The sequence below is a fragment of the Puntigrus tetrazona genome, chromosome 5 (assembly GCF_018831695.1).
Source record: "Puntigrus tetrazona isolate hp1 chromosome 5, ASM1883169v1, whole genome shotgun sequence".
Taxonomy (NCBI): Eukaryota; Metazoa; Chordata; class Actinopteri; order Cypriniformes; family Cyprinidae; genus Puntigrus; species Puntigrus tetrazona.
Genome location: NC_056703.1, coordinates 20,187,580 through 20,197,069, shown reverse-complemented (window position 1 = coordinate 20,197,069; position 9,490 = coordinate 20,187,580).

The following is a 9,490-nucleotide window of genomic DNA, read 5'->3' as shown; positions in this document are numbered from 1 at the left end:
CTGTGTAGGAAACTGAAGAACAGGCCTTGTACTCTGGGGTATATTTACAACAACTTAACTGTACAAACTAGTTCCTTTGCATTTGAAACATTTTGCAAACAAAATGATCCCAGTTCACATGGATCATTACAGTCCGGCTCCTAGAGAGGTACTGTCATGAGAAGAACTAACTGCAACTCCAGTTAAACACACCTGAACAGTTCATCAAGGCAAACGTCCAGTCAGGTGTGCGGAGGCAAATTAGAGATAAACTCTTGGGTAAAAAGAAAAAACACAACCACCACATATAATTCCATATAGACTGATTTTATATCTGCGTATCATGACAACACCGTTCTTCATAAAAAGGTATGTTAACGGTATTGTTAACATAAAATCTCACCAAAACAAAATCACCACGTCGATGCATGAATTTAACTGTATTACTAGTTTAGTTTGACTTGGCAGCTTGTTTCATTGCATTGTACTAATTTGAGTTGTATTCCAGCTTATTTCCGCCACGTTATACTAATTTTGTTGTGTTCATAGTTGTTTTGTATGTTCTGTTGCCGATTCGCGTCAACTGTGTGAGCTATTTCATTATATTGTGCTAATTTAGTTATGGTTTGTATCCATTTGCTGCAACTTATTTTGTTATGTTGTGTTGCAACTTGTTTTTATCCACTTGTATCCGTTGTGTTGTGATTGGTTTTGTATGAACTGTTTTCTTGACTATTTCCATTGTATTGTATTTATTTTTATTGCATTGGTTTAGTTAATATTTGTTGCATTGCGACTTTTTGACAAGTTATGACTTATTTCTGTTGTGTTCGACATGTTTCATTGTATTCGCGCTAATTTAATTGCATTTGATTTTGTATCCAGTGCGTTGTGACAATTTCTGTCATGCCAATTCAGTATTTCATTGCATTTCAGCAGATACACAATGTTGTTGTGTTGTGTGCTACTTGGCCGCCATAGTTTTGGCTTATTAACTTGTGTAAACATATATTTCAGTGGCCTTTATGTCATTAATATTGTATTATCTGCAACCAGGCTTTTTAAGACACAAGTACAGACCAAATTGCACATTCAGTACAGTTCGCACAGTTTTGCCAAAGTTATCACCGCCTTAATATTGAAAAACTTTGCACTGTATTCATTATTTATCTCAACAAGAGCTTTTCTGCCGGCTGTGTTTTGATGCAAAAAAATGGAAAAATGAGTACTCTAAGGCTGGGAATCCTTTCTCTGCCAATTACGTACAAAGCTCTGGCTGTTTGACCCACCACTCTGGCTTTGCAAGTCCAAACAACCTGTCTAAACCTTTTTCTTACCGCTTTAATGCTTTCACCCGAGCAGCAAAGAGAACCGAAGTATTCAGGAGAGAATAGGAGTATTGGGACTTCTTGTTTATGTTGTGAGAGTATGTGGTAGCTTCTCATCCTTCACATCCATGATCTATTCACTGCTTACAATTCCACTTCAAGTGACCTTTCCGTTGGCACCTCCAACCACGGAGAATAGTGGCTCCATCTCCTTTACCTTGAACTATCACGCCCAATATAAAATGATGTGCTATTTCAAAACAAGCAGTTTGCGGATATGCTGGTGATTGTAATTTTAAACAGCATTTTGAACAGTTCTGTGCTCAGATAAAAAAAAGCAAGCACTAGTTTTGCTCACTCTTTGTTCATAAAATTCGTATTTCCTTTAACACCAGGAAAGTGACCCAGTGCAGTAGCTCCCAGGCTTTTAATGCTTAACACCACTGGGGGCATGTCACGCTCCTTGCAGGTGTTCACGATCAGTAAGCAACCAACAAGTCTCTGTTATCCAAATCAAAGCTGGGCATGTTGTAGATTTAACTTTGTTTATCTTATCAGCCATCTTTGATCCATGTTTTGAGTCCATAAAGGCTGACACATTGTGCTGTTTTCTCTGTCTGTTTTATGTCTCTCAGCGTTTCTTCTTTAAACTCTTGTGAAATGATGGGAGTCTGTGCTTGTGCTGGCTTTGGCTGCTGTGGTTAGCAGCTTGTTTAACAGCTTCGAGGCGTAGTGCGCTCCAGTGAGCTGTTTCTTGAATGAACAGCTGACAGGCTTGTTCGCACCCTACAGTACTGTCAGTCTAAAACAGAGCAAAGTCAATGCCTGGTCTAAACACAATCTATCAGCCCGCCTGTGGAAATGATAAAGTCTGAAGCAGACTACACAGATGGTTCAATAGTCTGGCAGAGTTCAGAAGTTACTTTTTGAATACTTAACTTCCAAAATGTTTATAGCTTTGATAATAAAGCTACCAGATACTTCAGATACTGCATCATACTGATAAGAGATACCTAAGGCCTCTAAAATTGTCGACATGATCAAAACTTTATTAAAATCACAATATCTGTATACCTTCTGTCTTCTGACTGATAGTTAAGTCTCATTTTTAGTGAATCAATGACCTATTAGTGTTTCATCTGTCTTTCTGTTGTAGAGAAGATTTATGTAAAAGTGGAATTTTATAATATAATATTATTTCAGATGGATCCAAAGCAGCAGGTTTGTATCCATACACAGTTTTAGGAACAATAATATTAAAATACATACTTAAAAATGTAGGCATTAAATAAAGACAACAAGCTTTGGATTTATTTTAACATCTAAGCCATCATTGCACTCAATTATAAAGTATCTGACCCGCACATAGACTGATAATAAAACTAAGCTTTAAGTCTTAATATTGGTAAAAATGGGTGATATTGAAGCGAAACTAATATTCATATACATTTCGTAGAGTAGTCTGTTATACTCTTCTCATTGTTGTACATTAGTATTCAGACTTTCTTTTTACTTTGACTCTGAATAAAGAATTTAGGTAGCATTAAGCCTTTGAAATACTGTGCCCACCATTGTGTCTCTCAGATACAGGAATGAAATGTTTTCCTGAAATTAGAAATATCAAACTGCTGTTTTTATTATGGTAAAAATATAAATCATGATCACTGGCTGTCAAGAAGTTTATTTTGCAATTATATTTGGTTTGCTAAGATTTAAGAAATGGGTCCCACGGATTCAAGGCAGCTTCACCACTAGACTATCACCTATCATCTTTTACTTAAGCCGTTTTGCTCCAGGTAAAAATAGACTTTATATCTCCCAAATGTAAATTTATACCTCACAGTGTGATTTTTATATCACATATCTGTTCACTTTGTTTCTTATAGTACGCTTTATATCACCAGTGCAACTTTATAGCTCACAATTCTGATTTCGGCTTGCAATGACTTTTGTCTCTTTGAGTGCAAACAAAGCTTCATACAGCTTACACTGAAGTAGTTTTGTTTTCTTCAGTCATGTTTTATTTCACTTGGAGTGCTAATTTAACTTAGGCCACAACACTAATTCCCCCCCTCCAAAATACAGAATAACCCTACATCCTCTATATAGTAGATGTTCTCCACTTTGTTTTCAACTTCTTTACATTCATAACGTCAAACTCATTTCATCTCCATCAAAACAGCAATACATGATTCATCGTAATAAGATGCTATGAGGCTAATTCAAAAGTCAAGCTCAACTAACCAACATATCCACTGGGAATCGCATTAATCTGCTCTTTAGTAACTTGCCAGTGCCTTCATGTCCTCCTTGCAATGCACTGTGGGTAAGAAAGGAACCAGAGTGAGTTCTTGTTTAGTTTACTGGATTAGAGAGAGCAGATGGTCCACAGTCAGATCTGGACACTTCTCCTCCTCTTTAACGGCAGCAAACACTGGCAGCCTATGACTCAAGTCCGCGAGCGCATTTGGAGCCGCGATGTACGTGTTGAGTTAACGGAAGGATTTCAATGGCTAATTTAGATTTGCAATTAAGGTGGAATGCACGAATGAGCAGTCAGTGTGGAAAAGACCTTATAAATATTAAGAGGCCTCTTAGTCATTCTTAAATATACTTTCAGTTCCTTCTTATTTATTTCCAGCAAGCAAAGAGTCTGAACATACGGAGGAGTGCTATCTGTTTCCCTGAAAACTGACATAATGGAGGCAAAGGTCTTTTTAAATCTTGCTATAGTATTACTATGAAACCTTCTTACTACTAGAACAGAAATGTAGCGCAGTAAGAACTTAAGTTGAGGAATTGAAAGTAGCGATCTCTGATCTTCATTAAAGGAGTTAGTTGAGCCCCAAAGGAAATTCTATCACAGGATTTACTCCACGATCAATAATCATTCGAGGCTTCTGTTCTTCAGCGGAACACAAAGAAGATATTTTGAAAAAGCTTTTTAATTAGAGTGTTGTTTGAATGCCAATTCGCCCGAACAGAAAGAAAGTCTTGAGACAACATAGAAGTATCAGCCACATTGGGCCAGATTGACTTCGCGTGATCAAAACCCCATTGAAAACACAATATACTACATGCATTCTGTCTTCTGTTTTGATAGTGTATGCTTTTTAGTGCGTAAATGACCTATTAGTATTCATGTGTCTTTCTGTGAACTTAAATTTAAAATTCAAAAATAAAATTTTTATGTTGATAATATTTTTAAAAGATGGACCAAAACAGCTTAGGTTTACTTATCCATATATAATTTTTAAGGAAAAATAACGGTAACACTTTATAATAGGTATTTACTTGTTAACTATTAGCTACAACCTTTACTCAATTTTTCCCTTTTCCTCAATAATTGTTTCTACACTGAGAAATACAGTACAAAAGCTGTCACTGGGGGTGGTACCTTTTCCGATATGGTACTAATATGTACATTTTAGGTGTTAATGTGTACCTTTATCACGGACCCTTTTGGTACAAAAGTTTTAAACAGTTTTTAACCTTTTAAACAGGTACCACCACAGTGACAGCTTTGTACCTTTAATACTGAGCAGATGGCACCTTTAAAAAAGAAAATCCTTAAATGACATCGCTGATCTGCCAGCTTTCATTTTCCTGTTGCTATGTTATAAGCTTCGACATTTGCATTATCCTTCTTATGCTCTGAAAAACAATTGGGAAATAATAATCACATAAGCATAACTTTTTGAGAGAATAGGCATCTCTCTGTACTTAGTCTTCTAAACCGAACAACTAGTCGTTGTGTGGTTTTTGATACTGGGATTTTTACAGCACACAATGGAACCAAAGCAGTACTTAGAACTTATCAGTAGTTCAAGTCTGCTTTACTCTCTGAAAGATCCACTGTACAGTATCTGTTCCAAGTAGAGAAGTTTACTTCCCTCTGGATGTTTACTTGGGAAACTGATGCATCTACCAAGAGAACACAGTCACTTTGGCCTCCTTACAAGCATGTATAAAGATAGAAAAATGTGCCAATCTGAATCAAGATTGCCACCACAAAAAGCGGAGAGCACATTATACTCCTATCCTTTGTGTTTTAGATCCTGTCAAAGCCGGTTGGTCCCTCAGCATCCTGCTGGGTGTTTGAGAAGAGTTTGTCCTTTAATGGAGACTGTTAAAGAGTTTTAATCTTGCTCTATGGTGCCTGAATACTGTCAAAGCTGAGGCCTGAATGCTGCTGATTAGGATAAAGCCAGAGATAATAAGATCTCCCTTTTTGATGCGTGTCACAGCGTTTTTAATTCCCACTTCTATTTTGAACAATCTCTACGGGTGCCAGTCGTTTCGCTATTGTTATGGAAAAACAAATTAGCTATTTTGTACCAGACTGTCCTCGAATACCAGCAAGCGTCAGCGGAACCTTGACCACAAGTTGTTTAGTCAGCCGTCTTTGACATGTGATAATATATAAAGCACTTGTAAAACTGACGGGTAACCAGGCAACGAAAAATCACACAATTGTAGAGCATGACATGTGCAAACCGAGATCTCTTTATGAGATGTTAAATGAGGAGCATGGCAGGGTGAAAAGATACAGGAATTGATGTGTCTGAAAGCAGCTGTGACCTGAGAATTCTGTAAATGAAAAGAGGCCGATGTCGAATCTCCCACTCCTCTAGAGCATCAATCAATGTCAATCTGAAAATGAGCAGAATGCCTCTGTATTCCACTGAGCTATGAGTTAATCTACAAGTCCAACATTATGTAACTCCACGCATTCATTTGCCCCTATTCTACTTTTCCCTTTCGCATAAATACGTTTGAAGACTTTCCTTTTTTTTTGCGTGCGGCGGTATGATTTTATAAAATGTCTTTGAAATAGAAGAAAAGGCTGTGGCAGCAGATACAGGTGTTGAAAAGAAAGCAAAAGCACTTTGCGTGGCCCGCTAGTCTCAAAATCAAAAAGAAAGAGACTGAAAGTGGGGACATCTCCCCAAAGCTTGTCTCAAAACCTCTCAAGGGCTTTGTTTTGCCTAAGCAGGGAGTCTGTTATGCATTCATTTATAAACCTGCTTCAAGAAGTATTTGCAGTGGAAAACAAACTATTTACTAGAGACTTGCTGATGAGTCTGTTGTGAGCACATTTATCTTATAGGATAAAATTTCTTAAGTGATATTAGATCAAGAAAATATATATCCTAAAACTAAAACCGTGTTTCTTGGCTCTATGCTAACAAGCACAGTTGAAGCAGGAGGTAGGCTTCCCTAGATCTCTTGCATCATGGACCTCTTATACTGACAGGCAATGGTTTGTGGCTGTATGTCAGAAGAGATAGCGATAGCAGCCCTGGAGCACCTCAGCTAACCCTCCACATAACACATGCCTATATCACTATTCACATACCTGCTGAAGTTTTAGAACAATCCATCTGCTGCAGACTACTTCTGGAAATGGCAAACTAAGGATTAGGACTGAAGTCACCTACACAGCTAGTGTTCAAGTCAAGCTATGCAGTATTTTCTGAAGCTGTTTGATCTCCAACATGTGTATCGAGATAAAAGAAATCTCCAGGCTGGAGTGTTTTTTTTTTTGGTGTATTGTAAACTAGGAGGCTAGCATCAATACTTTATAAGCCTGGATTCACGCGTATCCATCCATCTGTAGTCATAGCGATTCTCAACCTTTGACTCGAGGCGCAGCAATATTGTGTTGCCCAGTCATGAGATTTTTTTACAATTTTATTCAATACGTTTAGAGCTTGACATAATTAGAAAAATAAGTAATACTTTATTTTGATGGTGCTTTTGAACTTATTCTATTTGAAACGCTACACTGTCAACAAACTCATTGGGCGTTAGTGGACTTTTATTGTGATGTTCTTCAGCTGACTAAAACTACTAATTTTGCATGTACATCAACGTTTTGCTACCTGGTCTCATGGTATAAAGCGTACATGAATTTACCACTTTAGCGATACATGAAATATGTACCAATAAGTACATATCACTTACGGTATCAAAAGAAATGAACACTCAGTGAGTAAAAACTCTGGCTCTGGAGTGCCACAAATGTGTACATGAGAGGTGATTCAAAACCTGTGGAGTTTATGGTTTGCAATCAGTTTAAAAAGAAATAGCTAGTTTTAGATTTGTTAACACTATCTGGTAGGTTAAGGATTGGATTAGATGTAGGGGACATATTTCCATGATAGATAACTTTCATCAACAGTCTAATTCCGTGCATGCCTATATCAACGTAATGAAAATGTTCAGGGTTCAGGTATTGAACCTTTGTTTTAAGCGCCACTTAGTAGGCATTTCTCTCTAAAACTGTGGTGAGGTAGTAAGAATAAGTTAAAATAGGTTAAGTCAAGTCAACCAGTGTCAAATTTCCCATAAGTGTGTTAAAGAGACCATCGAAATAAAGTAGAATATAATTATAAAAATAAACATTCATAAATTTATAAAATGCCACACATTTTTTATAACTTCATAAAAGGGTTATTACATTTTTATTCAGTTAGTGGCAGAAAGGTCCTCAGAGTTGGGATTGAACATTAAACACCATAATGTTAGCATAGCATCTTAAAATAATTTAGAGCAAATCATTTAGTGGGCTCTAGACCCTAGATTTAAGGAAATCCACTAGTCTAGTTGTTCACTTGCTTGTTTATTTTATTTTTCATCTTTTTAGTCAAAGTGTAATATACCTATTCAAAAACTTTAAGTTTAATGAAGCATACCATAATTATTAATAAGTTTAATAAGTAATTTTGCTTGATTAAAAAAGTTAAACAAAAAATGCAATAATAAACATTTTACATAATTTTTAGCTTTATCTCATGTTATGACATATTATATATGCAGGATTAAGCAGGCAAGTTTTTTATATATATATATGTATATATATATATATATATATATATATATATATATATATATATACTCCATACTTACATATCCTAATCTCATGAAGTCTCATGTGTGCTTTATGAAAAAGACCATGCAGATTATCCACTTAATTTGCCGCATTATTTACATATGTAAATGTAAAAAAGCGATCTTAAACAAAGACTGTTTGCATTATCTGTTTGTTGTAGTACTGCAACGGCAGGTGTTAATTTGACAACTAATACAAGGGTTTCTCTGGGCGGCAGTAGCCTTAATTTTCATGGTGATGACGGCAGCCTCTGCCGGTCTTTGAAGTCAATTACTGTCAGTAAATGGAGAAACCTTAACGATAGCATTTAAGTGCGTTAAGTAATGATTAAATAAGGATGTTTAAACTTTAATATCTTGAATTTGTTGCTTTAGGTTGGTTTGAGCTAAAAATGACATAGTACTTTACAATAAGGTCCATTAGTTAACATTAGTTACGTTTTTGAGAAAGAAGTCTAACCAAGCGTATATATATATATATATTATTTTTGTTATTTATTTTTAATTTAGAAATGTTGCCAAATGCAAATGATATTCGGATGTATAAATATTAAGGTTTCTTATTATATTAAAATTATATTTACATCATTTAACGTTTTATTTTATTTTTTAAAAAAAAAAAAAAACAGCCTTTTATTATTATTGTGTGGTTATGGTACCCAGGAGGACTGAGTCTCCCGCAACCTCGTGACTTCTTTTTATCATCCTTCTAGTGAAGTCTGGCTCTAGTGCTGTGAACGTGCTGTTTTCCGCGCGCTGAAGCTCGCGTCCATTTGGGAGATCGGAGATTAGGAGCCGCGCTCTCTCCCACTCCAACGACTCGTCTCGCGCCGCTCAGGTCCCCCTCTAAGGTTTTTGAATTTCCCGCCAGTTCGTGTCACATCCAGTTCCAGCACCACTGCTTGGCCCTTCTCAAACTGCCGCACCACTCTCTCGTATTAACCGCCAAGTTTGTCTATTGATGAAGTAATATTTTCGCCGCTTTCCATATCATCCCTACATTCGCGTTGGAACGCCGGTCCGGCAGGACAGAGGACGACGAGGCGTCGAGGAGCTGACATGAGATAAATATGCAAAGGCGGCTCCGCAAACCATTCCAGTCTCATTTCCATTATTTTGTCGCTGAATTAAAATATACGCGCGTTCGAGGGAGCGTCTGACGAAACCGGACAGCTGCACGAAAACAGCTCGTGCCGATCGGATCCGTTGGCATCGGCAGCGAAGGTACAGCCCACCAAAGCAAGCTCCTGAGTCTCACCCACTCCTTGTACTGATGGGCACTGAACTCG